The 15,044-nt window shown below is 51.4% G+C and overlaps 1 protein-coding gene across 3 annotated transcripts in view; it reads right to left on the minus strand.

Annotated features, from left to right (window-relative positions):
• LRRC1 (leucine rich repeat containing 1) overlaps positions 1–15,044 on the minus strand; it is a 135,605-nt gene that overhangs the window by 112,015 nt on the left and 8,546 nt on the right. The window contains exon 1 of one of the 3 annotated variants that reach the window (XM_086371054.1): positions 6,420–6,650. The exons of the other annotated variants lie outside the window; for them this stretch is intronic. The gene's annotated coding sequence lies outside the window, so the exon portion shown is untranslated. Of the gene's footprint in view, positions 1–6,419; positions 6,651–15,044 lie in introns of those variants that run through there. 3 annotated transcript variants of the gene reach the window in all.

Below are 15,044 nucleotides of genomic sequence, written 5' to 3' on the forward strand. Positions count from 1 at the left end.
CTCTGTCTTAATCTATTACCATGACACTAATGTGATAAAATGTTTGTAGAGGGGAAGACAGCTGGGTTTTTAGGGAGCTCACACACTGTTTCAGATGGTCTGACACCTAGGAAAGCATTCCCAAGATGTATGGATCAGAAAGAACAGGAAGGAAGGGCGGGTACGTGTCCATAAGCCTCCCCTGACTTTCAAAGATATAGTTTACAAAGAATCCCAGAAAATTATTAAAAACTTGAATAAGGAACTTTAACATATTATTTAAATATTCTATTGAAATAAAGCCATATTCAAAAAGCACTAACTGTAAATTTAGCTCTACTTTGATTTAAGCACAAGCTGGAATCAAGACTGCCGGGAGAAATATCAATAACCCCAGATAGGCAGATGATACCAACATTATGGCAGAAAGTGAAGAGGAACTAAAAAGCCTCCTGATGAAAGTGAAAGAGGAGAGTGAAAACGTTGACTTAAAACTCAACATTCAGAAAACTAAGATCATGGCATCCGGTCCCATCACTTCATGGGAAATAGATGGGGAAACAGTGGAAACAGTGTCAGACTTTATTTTGGGGGCTCCAAAATCACTGCAGATGGTGACTGCAGCCATGAAATTAAAAGACGCTTACTCCTTGGAAGGAAAGTTATGACCAACCTAGATAGCATCTTGAAAAGCAGAGATATTACTTTGCCAACAAAGGTCATCTAGTCAAGGCTATGGTTTTTCCAGTGGTCATGTATGGATGTGAAAGTTGGACTGTGAAGAAAGCTGAGTGCCAAAGAATTGATGCTTTTAAACTGTGGTGTTGGAGAAGACTCTCACGAGTCCCTTGGACTGCAAGGAGATCCAACCAGTCATTCCAAAGGGAGATCAGTCCTGGGTGTTCATTGGAAGGACTGATGCTGAGGCTGAAACTCCAATACTTTGGCCACCTCATGCAAAGAGTTGACTCATTGGAAAAGACTCTGATGCTGGGAAGGATTGGGAGCAGGAGGAGAAGCGGACAACAGAGGATGAGATGGCTGGATGGCATCACCGACTCGATGCACATGAGTTTGGGTGAACTCTGGGAGTTGGTGATGGACAGGGAGGCCTGGCGTGCTGTGATTCACAGGGTCACAAATAGTCAGACACAACTGAGCGACTGAACTGAACTGAACTCATTTTTGGTAATTCAAAATGAACACAAAAAGGTTTTTGATTGATTTCTATAGGCGCTGGGCACTTAGAATTTCCATCTCTGGGAGTTCTCTCTCCCCACGTGTTTCTTTTGCTTAAGATTCAAGAGCCTGTTGAGAGAGACAAGTAGCGGTTCCAGTCCCAAAACACATCCAGACACCGTGTCAGGTAGTGAACAAAGAAGCACTACTACATAACAAATAGAGAACGCAGACCCAAAATCGATTTTGCAGTCCAAGCCTCCTGCTCCTGCTACTCCTAAGTCACTTCAGTCGTGTCCAACTCTGTGCGACCCCATAGATGGCAGCCCACCAAGCTCCACTGTCCCTGGGATTCTCCAGGCAAGAACACTGGAATGGGTTGCCATTGCCTTCTCCAATGCATGAAAGTGAAAAGTGAAAGTGAAGTCGCTCAGTCGTGTCCGACTCTTTGCGACCCCATGGACTGCAGCCCACCAGGCTCCTCTGTCTATGGGATTTTCCAGGCAAGAGTACTGGAGTGGGCTGCCATTGCCTTCTAGTCCAAGCCTAAATTATCCCAAATATAATTACCAACCCAAGAATGAGGAAATACACCAAACGAGGAAAAAAAAAAAAGTGCCCTTTGGTACTGTGTTCACCATAATTTACATTCTCAAAATATCTAATGAACAACCCAGCATCAAAGGCATTGAAGATTAAAGCCTCTTTTACTTAAAAACTGCTTCTGAGACTGGAATTACATCAGACACACCTTCACGCGTTTGCCAAAAGAGCTCACGTTATGAAAGCCACACTTTCAATTAGAATTTTAAATGATCAGCGCAAGGAGGATACAGAGTTACTGAAAAGTCACAAAGGGTAGATGGAGACTCAACCGTGGCAACGTGCGTGGGCCCTCCGGAAACCTGCTTCTATCCTGGATACGGGAAGGCTTTTGTTTTGACAGCACCCTGGGCCAAAACCAAGGCATTCTTTTTCAGGGCTAGCATTAAAAACCAATAAAAACAAAACATTTTGTAAAAGCCAGCTTGCCTGTCCTCCAGGAAGAGTCAAGCTCACAGTGGCTGAGATGAAGTTTCGTGGAGACCGATACGTGAAGCCTGCTTCGTGTGTCCGTGGGTGCGGAGGAAGAACAGAGCCTGGGTTTGTCCCTGAGCTCCTGCAGGCCCAGCAGGCAGAGGTCAGCCCTCGCAGGCTGCAGAGCCCCCCGGCAGGCCAGGGCCTCGGACAACTGTCACCTCGTGCCAGTGACCTGGGAGAAGCCGGCTGGGCTTAAGCCAGGCTTCAGATACAGCTCCTCGGTACCAGCTCAGCAGTGCACACATGTGTGTACGTGCATGTACATGTGCATACACGCGTGTGCATGTGTATACACATGTGTACATACGTGTAAGGATGCAGGAAGAAAGGCCCTACAGGAGAGCAAAGCAGGAAGTGAGAGAAAGGCAACGCAGATGCAGACCTACAGGCTGAGCCCCAAACGCCAGGGTCAACAGGATGAGGGTCCCACATCCAGGGTCCCCACAGAGGAAGGGCTCCAGGACAGAGGAGAGCCCCAGGGGTCAGCCATCCGCTCTCTCTGACAAGAAGTTCAGAGTACGGATGGAGATCCTGGGTTTGCAAGCCCAGGTGATAAGCACCGAAGCACATGCCAGACTGAGCCAGGCGCCCTGCGGACGGGACTGTGCTCCTCACCATCCCCTCCCGACGGCGGCGCCAGCCTCCCTTTAAAGGACCAGAGAGGCGAGGCTGGGAGACATGAGGTCAGTTGGTAAGACCATGGGACCGGGAGAGGAGACGGGGCAGGAACCCGTCCCTCCTGCCCCGGAGCCCACAGCGCCCGCGGTCCTCAGGGCAGGGCCAGCGGACCCCAGCACCGCTCACCTGGGCGCCCACTGCCCCCTGCTCCACGCCACACGTCAGTATCCCGAGAAACACAGCTTCAGAATCCACGGTGTTCAGAGAACTGTGGGTGCTTCTGGTAAAGAAGCAGGTCCGTACCAGGCGGAGTCTGCCCAGGACGGGCCAGAGGAGGCAGCCCGGCCCCCAGCAGGTCCCGGAGGGGTGCAGCCGAGGGCCTGCTTTGTATGCGTGTGCTGGTCAGCAACCCACCGTGCTGGCCTCGTGCACGGCATTCCTTACAGGCCCCCAGGGAGCCCAGGCCCCGGGGGGCTCCCAACCTAGCGCCTCCAGAGCCCGAAAGGCCCGTGAAGACAGGCTCAGAGTCCCTGTACCGCAGTACCATAAGGGCCAAGAGAAATCGGACCTTTCTCTCCAGAAGACTAACTCAAGGTCTAAGTAAAATGTCTCTGGAAGTGAAAAAACTTAACGGTTAGTTACTTCACAAATACAGTGTGTTTGGACTCCAAGCCTTCACAGCCAGACTGAAAATGCAGGCCGGAAGTGGCACAGACCCCAGGCAGGCAGCGAGGGTCCGATGTCCAGGTGCCTCCCCCGGGGGCTGCCCGGGGGCCGCCTCGGGAACACCCCACGTCAGCAATGCAGAGGACCTGGGTCAGCGCTGCAGGGCTTTCCCACACAGACCCACGCCTTACACTGCAGACTTGCTTCCCAGCCTGCCCCAAATGTCAACTGTCCCTCCAAAGGGACAAGGACCTGTCAGCTCAAGGGTGGTCAAAGCTATGAGAGGGTGGCTGAGGGCAGACAGCGTTTCTGAAATTTGAGCAAAACCCCCAGGGTTCAGGCTCCCCACCAATCTGAAGGGGAAACGCTGCCTGTGACTGTACATGTGCCTACGTTACAGCTCATTCCCAGAGTCTGAATTCTCGGAGGAGGGAATATAAAAGTTTACTGAAGCAACACGCAAAAACATTGGTCTACACTCAGCCTGAACGAATTACCTTGAGGCAAACTCTGAGAAAAATGAACTGGGAAGAAGGGAAATACAGAAAAAAAAAAAAAAGAGATGGGGGAAAGCAGTAAGGAAAGAAAGGCTGTGAAGAAGCAAAGACGAAGGCAAGTCAAGAAAAGACCTGGGAACAAGAAAAAAGAGAGAGGGCTGGCGAAGAGGGCCGCCCTGCCCAGAGCAAAGGAGCGGAGCTGCGGCACTCTGTTATCAGGATCCCGGTTCACCCGGGCCAAGGCTTCAGATTACTATCGCCCCTGTTAGCTCCTCCTGAGAAACTAATTAGCTAGTTAAATCTTTATCTTTAGAGCCTCCATCCTCCAAACCAAAGGAGACGCCCAGCAAGGCAAGACGCCACCCAGACAGTGGGATCCAGCTCCCGGTCAGTCCCTCTGCAGAGTCCTAGGAACGTCAGAGCCCACAGGAGCCCAGCCAAACCCACCCTGCGCCCCTGACCCACAGTGTGGCTTCAAAATGGTTGAGTTAGATGTCAGCACTCAAAAATCAGAGACTTCACATGGGAACTCTTGTTTTCCAGCAAAAGAATAAAAAAAAAAAAAAACAGCACTCAGTGAGGCAGTAGCAGGAGGCTCCCTCCCCCGGGGCGCAGGGGCACACCCCTCCTGCCCACACGCCTGTCTCTGGCTGGACCCCCTCCATCCTGCGGGGACAGAAGGTCGCTGATCGCCATGCCCTGGGCGTCCCTGTCACCTCCTGGTCACACCCTGGGCCGCTGACCCTGCTCAGAGCTACTTCCTGTCACTCCCCTGACTCCGCTGTTCCAGACCTTCCACAACCTCTCCCATGGTCTCCACCCACCACTTCTCCAGGACTTTCTCCCCCTCCCGGGGCGGAAACCCTCTCCTCTGTCTGCGGAAACAGCAACGCAAACCTCGGGTGTGGGAAACCTCAGGGGCCTCAAGCTAACGCGTACTAAGTCACTTCAGTCGTGTCCGACTCTTGCGACCCCGTGGACGGCAGCCCACCAGGCTTCTCCGTCCATGGGATTCTCCAGGCAAGAACGCTGCAGTGGGCTGCCATGCCCTCCTCTAGAGGATCTTCCCCACCCAGGGATCGAACCCTGTCTAATTCATCTACCTGCACTGGCAGACCAGGTCCTTACCACTAGCACCACCTGGGAAGCCCAAAATTTTGAGTGGTGTGAATGCTACAGTTCTCTGTCCATGGGATTTCTCAGGCAAGAATCCTGCAGTGGGTTGCTGTGCCCTCCTCCAGGGGATCTTCCCGACCCAGGGATTGAACCCATCAGGCCCCTCGCCCCTCCTTCTCATCCTACAGCCTCCCCCTGCAGGTGGACTAGGCACCCTGCATTATCCCAAGTCCACAGAACTGAGCCTTCCAACAAAATGAAGCAGAAAGGCCAGCACCACCCCAGGAACCCACATCCCCCCCCATAGAATGAGAGAACTGAAGCCCCCAGGCCTGATCTCTTATTAACCTCATGCACCCTCCCCCTCATTCTTCAAATTCTGAAGGCCAGACCCAGTGACTCAAACTGAAAACTCAGCGGTGATCCTTGACCCCTGTCCCCCGAGACCCTCCAGGCCAGTCAGTCACCAAAGTCTGACTCTATCTGCCTCTGATATATGCCCCCCGTCACCTGTCCCGCTCCCCGGAAAGTCTGTGCACAAGCTGCCCCCAGGATGAGCTGTCTCCACACGAGTCTGATCAGCCCCCACCCCGTGCCCCCCTCCGCCCAGGTTTATTTCAACTCCACCCATGACAAGCCTCCACTGACGAGATAAAGCCCAACCTCCCAAAGCTGGCTCCCTCCGCCGCCCACAATGGGGCTCCTGCGTCCTGACCCCTCTCCTGAAACCTGTGGCTGGGCTGTGCCCTCTGCACTCCGCCCCCAGGAAGCCTGTGCCACCAGTTCCGCAGCCTCCAAGGCACCATCGGCTCAGGCGTCGGATGCTGCTGCCACTCACTTCTGCTTGCCTGGTGCCTGATTCATCAACACGGTGGGTTTTCAACGCCCCGGAGCCTCGTGTTGATCTCCAGGCCCCCCGGCCTGCTCCGACACGAGAGCGCAGGCAGAAAAGCAGGGCCTCTGAAGCGCCTGCACTGCCCACCAGGTTGTTTGCCCTGCAGGCGGCCTCAGCCAAGGGCTCAGCCTCCTGTTCCCATCTGTAAAATGGGGCTTTTAAAAGCCCTCCCACCTAAGGCTGACCTGAGGACCAAGCACATCCCAGGTACGTGCCTAGCTGTGCATCTGAAACATGCGATCAGCAAAGGCGGTCAGCACAGGGCTGCTCTGGGCATTTTCAAAACTGCCGCTGAGGCTTCCTTCCCTCCTTCCAAGGTGAGGGCAGGCGGTCCAGTGTGTGGGCAGACCTTCCCCCTCAACCCTGGTCACCTCTCTCCTCATCCACACCTCTGCAAAGAGACAGGCCTGAGCAGGCCCACGCTGGGTCCTCTCTGGACCACCACGGTGCGCTGACTCAGCCCCAGCCTCCTGTCCAGGGGCAGCATGCCCGGCCTGCCGGCAGCCTGCACTCCCTCCAGAGACACCGGGCACAGGCTGAACTTGGCTGAGGCGGATGGAGCACCGCTGGTCCCCTGGAGCAACTCACACACTGGGGCATCAAAGGAAGCGTCCAAGGATTTATATATCTCAGCTACCCCAATAAAATAATTTTTTTTTCAACGCAACAGATGTTTTCTGAACATTTCCTGTGAATAAGACACTGAGTTCCCCAGCGCCTGAGACAGAGAACAAGTCCCTGACGGCAAACAAAGGGAAACAAACAGATGCAGGGCCAAGTCTAACCCTGAGGAACAGCAGGAGTGAGGTGGGCGGAGCAGTGCTGGGGTGGGGGAGGCTGGGGGGCAGAGGCCGCATGGAGATATGGGTGTGGCTGCAGAGCTGGGAGGGCTTCTCGGAGGAGGCAGCATATGTCCTGGAGAAGAGGTTTCTAAGCCAAGTGCACAGCACCTACAGAGGCATGGAGGTCTGGAAGACGTGAGACCACTAAGTCAGAGAAAGTTAGCAATGAAAGACCACAGTCAGAAACTACTAGAAAGTATCCAGCACATTTGAATTTAACAACTTAGAAAATAGGTCTACTTGGCAATTAAATCTTTATAATATCCTACTGACTTGTCTTTTTCCTCTCTCCCAAATCTCTCACACACAGTGTGAAAAAAACCTAGGGAAGACACTGACATGTCCAAGCTTTCCGTTTTTTTTAAACAGAAATCATTCCCGCCAGAGACGTTTTCTGAGCAGACAGTCTCTGTGCTTCTGGCAGAAGGCATTGATTAGCGGCCTCCCCAGTGCCCCACCGGCTAAGACTCCAAGCTCCCAATGCAGGGTTCGACCCCTGGTCGGGGAACGAGATCCTACATGCCTCAACTAAGACCCGCAGCAGCAAATAAATAAATATTAAAAAAAAAAAAAAAGAGGGTTAGACCAGAGAGAGGTCACCAGAGGATCACACCTGCCAGCGCCAACAGGCGGGCGCCGTCTCTGCCCTCCACCTGGCGGAGTACAGCACCCACGCCCACCGCGCCCAGCGCTCGGCCCCGCCGCCCTTAGAGCCCAGGGCCCGCCCGTGACTGTGAGCACGCCCGTTCCCGGGCCAGCCCAGGGCCCGCCCGTGACTGTGAGCACGCCTGTTCCCGGGCCCCACGCGCCAAGGAGCCGACCTGCTGGACCCACCCTGCCACCACCTTCCTCCCGGCCTCCTGACACACGAGGCCTAAGGGCCCCTGTCATTCAAGGCATGTTAGGCTGAGACGCTTGTTCCTTGCAGCTGAGAGTATTCCAAAGGCACTCCTGTTTCTGGGGGGCTGAAAGCCCCTATGCGAGGCAACGACCAGCGAGCTGAAACCACAGATGTGACCCGACACACCTCCTGGGCCAGACTTGCATTAGACCTAAGCCCAAAAATCAAAATCAGACATTCTAGAATACAGAAATTTTGTAAAGACCACGTGAACTAAGCCTCACGAGCAATTACCCTCTGCTCCATCTGCCTGACAAAGGCATCTTGAAGGTCAGCTGTAAAGAGGGGTGGGCAGGGGTGGGGCTGAAGACTGGGGGGTGGGGCGCTTTCTCTGGCCCTCCGTGTAACTTGCATGAATCACTGTTAACAGAGATGACTTGACACTTTCCTATCTCTTGCCATTTTAGAATGAAGATGTCAAAAATCAAGGTAGGTGAGTCACGGGTACAGGTACTGGGTAAGGCGCATCTCCCATCAGACGCACAGTTTCTATCGACCTGATAGTACTGGCATCCATGGGCAGCAGTACTGGAATGTGTATAGTTCATCAGAACCTCTCCATGATTCTGACCTTTCGGTCAAGACTCGTAACTGCCTCATAAGCTAATCACTTGACATCACGCTTTCAGAACAGAAATCAATAGTACAATAACTGAGTAATTGGGAGCAGAATTATAACAGGCACACTCCTAGCATAAAACCAGCATTCACTTTCTCTCCTGAAGGTAAAAAACGCAGGCCCGCAAAATGGGCACCACTAATCTTCTCTGAAAGATTATGCATGAATAAGCACATTAATATTTGGTGACCTAATTCTTAAAACGGTATTTCAGCTCAGCGCTCTTTTTCTAAACAACTGCAAAAAGAACCCAGAGCAGACATAACTCGAGGCCCATCAGGGGGCTTTTGGCACCCATGAAGTGGTCTCTGCCTGTGTGACCCTGAGGAAGGTTGGTCCGGGGGTTAGGGATACCGGCTAGACCGTCTTGGTCTGACCCCCGAGCTCTGCTGTCTACTAGCTGTGTGCCTTGAGCAAGGTAAGTCTGTGCCCCGGGTGTCCTCGGGAGTATAATAAAGCTATTTACATAAAAGAGCTTCCCAGACGGGGCCAGTGGCAAAGAATCTCCCTGCCAATGTAGGAGATGCGGACACACGTGTTCAATCCTGGGTTGGGAAGATCCCCTGGAAGAGGAAATGGCAACCCACTCCAGTATTCTTGCCTCGATAATCCGATGGACAGAGGAGCCTGGTGGGCTGTAGTTCATGGGGTCCCAAAGAGTCGGACATGACTGAGCATGCGTGCATTTATGTAAAAGGAAGTTAGGTCTCTGTGAGGACTGAACAAGTTCCTCATGGGAACTGTTTAGGCAAAGTGCAGTCCAGGGCCCATTGCTCAAAAAATGTCTGCTGTCTTTATTATAATTATTGGTGTCCAGGCTTCCACGCCTAAGTCCCGGGTCTCGTAAACACTTTGCCACACCCTAACTCAAGGATTTACCAGTTCCTATGCCACTATGCTTTTGAAGTGTGGTGTTGGAGAAGATTCTTGAGAGTCCCTTGGACTGCAAGGAGATCCAACCAGTCCATTGTGAAGGAGATCAGCCCTGGGATTTCTTTGGAAGGAATGATGCTAAAGCTGAAACTCCAGTACTTTGGCCACCTCATGCGAAGAGTTGACTCATTGGAAAAGACTCTGATGCTGCGAGGGATTGGGGGCAGGAGGAGAAGGGGACGACAGAGGATGAGATGGCTGGATGGCATCACTGACTCAATGGACGTGAGTCTGAGTGAACTCCGGGAGTTGGTGATGGACAGGGAGGCCTGGCGTGCTGCGATTCATGGGGTCGCAAAGAGTCGGACACGACTGAGCGACTGATCTCATCTGATCTGATGCCACTATATGCCCTTTCTGGTCCTCCCAAACCAGGGAAGGCCCTGCAGGCTCCCTAACTGATAAAACCAAAAACCTGCATTCACACATCAGCGGTCCTGTTGACTTTACCCCCAATATAAATCTCGTCACTCACTGCTACCACCCTGCTCCAAGCCCCCACTGGTTCTCCAGGTCTCTGCTTCTGTGAACCTTCCTCCCTCGAGATTAAACTCTCACCAGCCGGCAGAGTAAACTTTGTAAAACACAAACCAGATCTCTATGGGCTTACATCTGCCATACTTTCAGAGTGTGGGGGAAAAAAAAAAAGTCCGAAATCACCAGGGTGTCTGAGACCCCACACACATTAACTCCACCAGCAACTGCACCTTTATTTCTCCCACCCACACACAAGCTACTCTGGCCTTCCTTCCACCCACAAACACCCCAAACTCATCCAGAACCTTTGCAAGGACCTCCTCACTGCGCACACAGGTGCCTCACCACTCCAGGGCAAAGGTCAGCTCCTGGGAGAGGCCTTCTCGGAATAAACAGAAACCTCACCACCACGCTTGACGCCATTTCCCTGTTTGGTTTGCTTTATAGCACTGATCACTATCTGAAATTCTTATCTGCTCTTCCATTTACTGGCGGACTCCCTTACCTGGAATGGAAGCTCCGTTAGGACAAAGCAAGGCACCCACCTTGCCAGGCAGAACGAAGCCTGGAACGCAGGCAGCACGGAATAAAGATGCCGAGTGCGTAGCTGAGTGGGAGGAAGGGTCTGCCGGGGCCCAGCAGATAAGCTGCCCCCAAAGCCCACTCCTGAACCACACTGCCTGGGAAGCCTGACACCAGCATCCAGTCAGGAGAGCAACCGACAGCGGAAAAGCAGAAGGCTGCAGCTTCTGATCCTAAAATACTCCTCGAAAAGCCACCTCAGTCTGATATTAACCCACAGACATTCCTTAACAGTCCCCAACGTGAGTTTCCCAAAGTACACTCTCTTGGGTGGATGCTCAAACCAACCCGGAGTGAAGTTTCAAGCAACCTCCTCTGAACCGCTCGAGTTCATTTCAAAAGGAGACAAACTGCCTCAGCTAACTGGCCTATCTTTCGTCACTTCTAAAAGCTGGAGAATGCAACTGACATGGGGGAAAAAATTCGGTGTTCAAAGGTTGCTGGAGGGGGTGTGTGTGTATGTGTTTTAACCAAAGAAAATCTGCTGATCTTTTTCCCTTAATTGGTTCTGGGAATCAACAACTGACCACAGGAGGGTAAGCGTTTGGAACAGCTTCTCCTTATTATCGAATCCTTGATTATAATGATTAAGCCTCGACTTGTGGTTCTACTAAACCTCATTGAGCAACCTCACAGGTCACGTGCACAACCGGGGCCCACTCCCCTCAGGTTAAGGCTGAGGCATGGAGTCATAAAATGCTGTAAAACTAGCATCCAGGGAGGTCAGAGCGCAGAGAGACCTTGAACGTCACTGACAGCACCCCTTCATGACTCAGACAGGGAAACTGAGATTATGACACTGCCCGAGGTCAGTGCTAGGGTCCGTGAGAGCGATCACCCGAGTCCAGGGCTGTGTAATTGTGAGATCAGGGCCACCACCCAGACACCACCCATACAGGCAAGGCTGTGAGAACGCCCAGCTCTTCATGAAGTAACCATCGGTAAGTTCGATTTACGAACCTATTTCCAAAGCCACTCCCCAAAAGGGCTGAAAACATCCGCAAGAATCCTGCTCGGATATGTCTTAAAAGCCTGCTTTGTGGGGCAGCAGGAATGTAAAGAAGACAAGGTGTGTAGCTTTGGTGGCAGACAGAGGTCATTACAAGGGGGTCAAAGTAATGACACAGCTGTCCCTGGAAACCAGGCAGGAGAGAAGGGAAGGCTGCCCAGGGGAACAGGAGCTCCTGAACTGCATCCCATGGGAGGAAGATCGGGAGGCAGACAAAGAAGCTGAGAAAGAGGAACTCCCAGGAGACAGAGCACAAAAATGAAGCCATGAAATGACAGGTAACCCAGGGCAGTGAAGGGCTGCCGAAATGCACAGTTCAGGCTGGGAAGAGACGGGAAATCAGGTGGAAGACAGAGCCAGGCTGCGCTCTGCTAGAGAGCAGCCACTGCAGCGGGGAGCCACCCCTTACATCAGATCTCTCCCACCAGGAACCGAGCGACCCATCACACCAGATCTCTCCCACCAGGAACTGAGACAGGATTCGCAGAAAGACGGGGCAGAGGTGTTTGGGCCTCTCCCATAAAATAGCCACGAATGATGACAACACCCAGCAGGTTTGCCTGGGTGCCATCTATGGAACAGACACTGTTCCCAGCACTTTATACACAGTAACCCACTACATCTTCACACACATGAGGTGGGGACTGTTAGTCCCTTTGTACAGATGAGCAAACTGAGGTCCAGTAAGGCTGAAGAACTTGTCCCAGGCGTCACAGCTAAGAGGTGTATCTCCTAACCACCCTACACACTTTTCCATCAAGCAAGAGATCCAAGCCGGCACCAACACACCAACAGGAGGGTTGAAGGGAGGTGCGGACCCATGTGGGCTTCCCAGGCCCCACACCCTGCTCACCACCTGCCCTCCTGCTCCAGAAACCAAGTCAGCTCACATTTGGAATTCCATGACGCCAACCTCTCTGCCCAACTAATAGGTAGGCTCTTGAAAGCAAGCATCAGACCTCAGTCTTTCGAAGACCCAGAGCAAACATCTGACTGTCTGATGGAAAGCCAAGGGTCCTCGCAAGTCTCTGGGAAAGAGCCCAGCCAAGAAGAGAGGGGGCAGAGATGACAGAATCCATCTCCCTGTGTATTTTTCCAGCCCAGAAGGACCACCGGACCTGGAGTTGGGAGTGGGAGAAGACAGCCCACGTTAACTCTGCTATGACCCATCAATTCGCCTCTCTCGTCTTGCATTTCTTTAGCTGTAAAGTGGGTAGATTTCTCCTATCCAACCTGTATTCAAAACTAACAATCCTTGGACTTCCCTTGTGGTGCACAGGATAAGAATCCACCTGCCAGTGCAGGGCACAAGTGATCAATCCGTGGCTGGGGAAGATTCCAGGTGCTGAGAGGCAACTAAGCCTGTGCGCCACCCGTACTAAAGCCCACGCCTAAAGCCCACTCGTGACGACTAGAGAAGAAGGCCGAGCAGCAATGAAGACCCAACACAACTAAAAATAAATAAAAATTTAAAGTAATAATCTCTGACAACCTAGCAACACCTATTGAACTCCGTAAAGTATACATCCTTTCATCTAACAATTATGCACCTTGAACTTTATCTTAAAGAAATGTCTGCACAGGTGTACAAAGTAATATGGACAAGGATACTCAATCTAACACAAATCAGTGCTTCAAAACACTGGAACAATCGAAATGTCCAGCGAAAGGAGAATGGTGAAATAAATAAATCACGGTGTATCGAGTACAAGGGAACCCAGGGCACCAGTACGGATGCTAAAATACATCTCCACATATTGATACAGCAGACATCCAGGGCAGGGGGTTAAGTGCAGAAAAAGCAATGGGTGAAGCAATTTATACAGTAATTTACATAGAAGTAATTTATGTAGGAGCCCTCTTTTCAAGAATGATAAACAGATGCTGGTATGGGAAGAGAAAAAGTCAGTAAGAACAACCTAAAATTGTTCATGTGGGGGCTTCCCCGGGGGTCCAGCGGTTAGGACTCTGAGCTTGCACTGCAGGGGGCACAGGTTCAACCCCTGGTGTGGGAACTAAGATCTCACTCATTGTATAGATGTGGCTAAATAAATAAATACGCTAAAAAAATAAATAAACTGTTCATGTCTGGTATTACCTGGAAGGAATTAAGGAAAAGTCACATTTTTTATTCTTTGAGTTCTTCTACATATTCAACACGTAACAGACAGACAAAACAAGGCCGTGTCGTGGTCAAAGTCAGGCAGGTTGCACTAAAGGCACAAGCCTCAGAGGCCTCCCTATCTTCCATTTCAGGTCAGGCAGTCAAGAGCCCAGGTCACATCCTCAGAGTTTCAGCAGCTCCTTTCCAGCCTTCACTGTTGCTCGTCTGACTCAAGCTCCCCACGTCCACCCCAAGTTGGCTGACAGCCCCTCCAACTATCTGTCTCCCAGAAATGTGTATAGATTGTGGAAAGACAGGTGATGAGAGCCATCAGGCTGTAGAAGCCACACTTGCAGGAATCAGTCTGGAATGTACTGCAACTAGGCGTAACACCTTCCGCCTGCTACAGGACAAATCCATGCCCTGTGGTTCTTGGAAACAGAAATACCAAATCTCTCCCAACTGAGTCAAATTCTTTGGGATCCAGAAGTTACAGCCTAGATAAGGAAATTCTTCTAAACTGTGATAAGCAAGAAAAAAATTCATATCCCATCTGACTTCTAGAAATTCAGAATATTTTACACTAAGACACATACAAACACACACACACACAAACACACACACACGATCAGATCTGCTGAAATACCACATGCAACAGTAAATTACCACCCCTGTCCTCTAAATCACACCCGAGAAAGTAAATGGACATCCAGCAGTGTCTCCTCGTGTTAACTGAGATCTGGCCCACGAGCTCACTGCCCCCATCACTATCACACGAAGTGAAAGACAAACGACTAGCCCCGTGTTCCTGGAGAAACCATTAAATGGGCAAAATTCCTTCAGACTTCTGTGAGCAGAGAAGCCCTCAGCCTCACTGGATCCACACCCTCATAAGCCCAATGTCTCTGGCCATGGCTCAGCCGGACCATGGTTAGGCTCAGCGGGACCATGGTTAGGATTTTTGTCATCACTGCTGAGAACTGTTGACACTGTTATTTCTGACCCTCTTGTGTAAATATCAGCTACCCTTTCCGTTCAGTTCAGTCGCTCAGTCGTGTCCAACTCTTTGCAACCCCATGAATCGCAGCACACCAGGCCTCCCTGTCCATCACCAACTTCCGGAGTTCACTCAGACTCCATCGAGTCAGTGATGCCATCCAACCATCTCATCCTCTGTCATCCCCTTCTCCTCCTGCTCCCAATCCCTCCCAGCATCAGAGTCTTTTCCAATGAGTCAGCTCTTCGCATCAGGTGGCCAAAGTACTGGAGTTTCAGCTTTAGCATCATTCCTTCCAAAGAACACCCAGGGCTGATCTCCTTCAGAATGGACTGGTTGGATCTCCTTGCAGTCCATGGGACTCTCAGGAATCTTCTCCAACACCACAGTTCAAAAGCATCAATTCTCCAGTGCTCAGCTTTCTTCACAGTCCAACTCTCACATCCATACATGACCACAGGAAAAACTATAGCCTTGACTAGATGGACCTTTTTTGGCAAAGTAATGTCTCTGCTTTTTAACACGGTATCTAGGTTGGTCATAACTTTCC

This window comes from Bos grunniens, chromosome 23 (genome assembly GCF_055505025.1).
Source record: "Bos grunniens cultivar Pamir isolate PY7600 chromosome 23, Bosgru_T2T1.0, whole genome shotgun sequence".
NCBI classification, from domain to species: domain Eukaryota; kingdom Metazoa; phylum Chordata; class Mammalia; order Artiodactyla; family Bovidae; genus Bos; species Bos grunniens.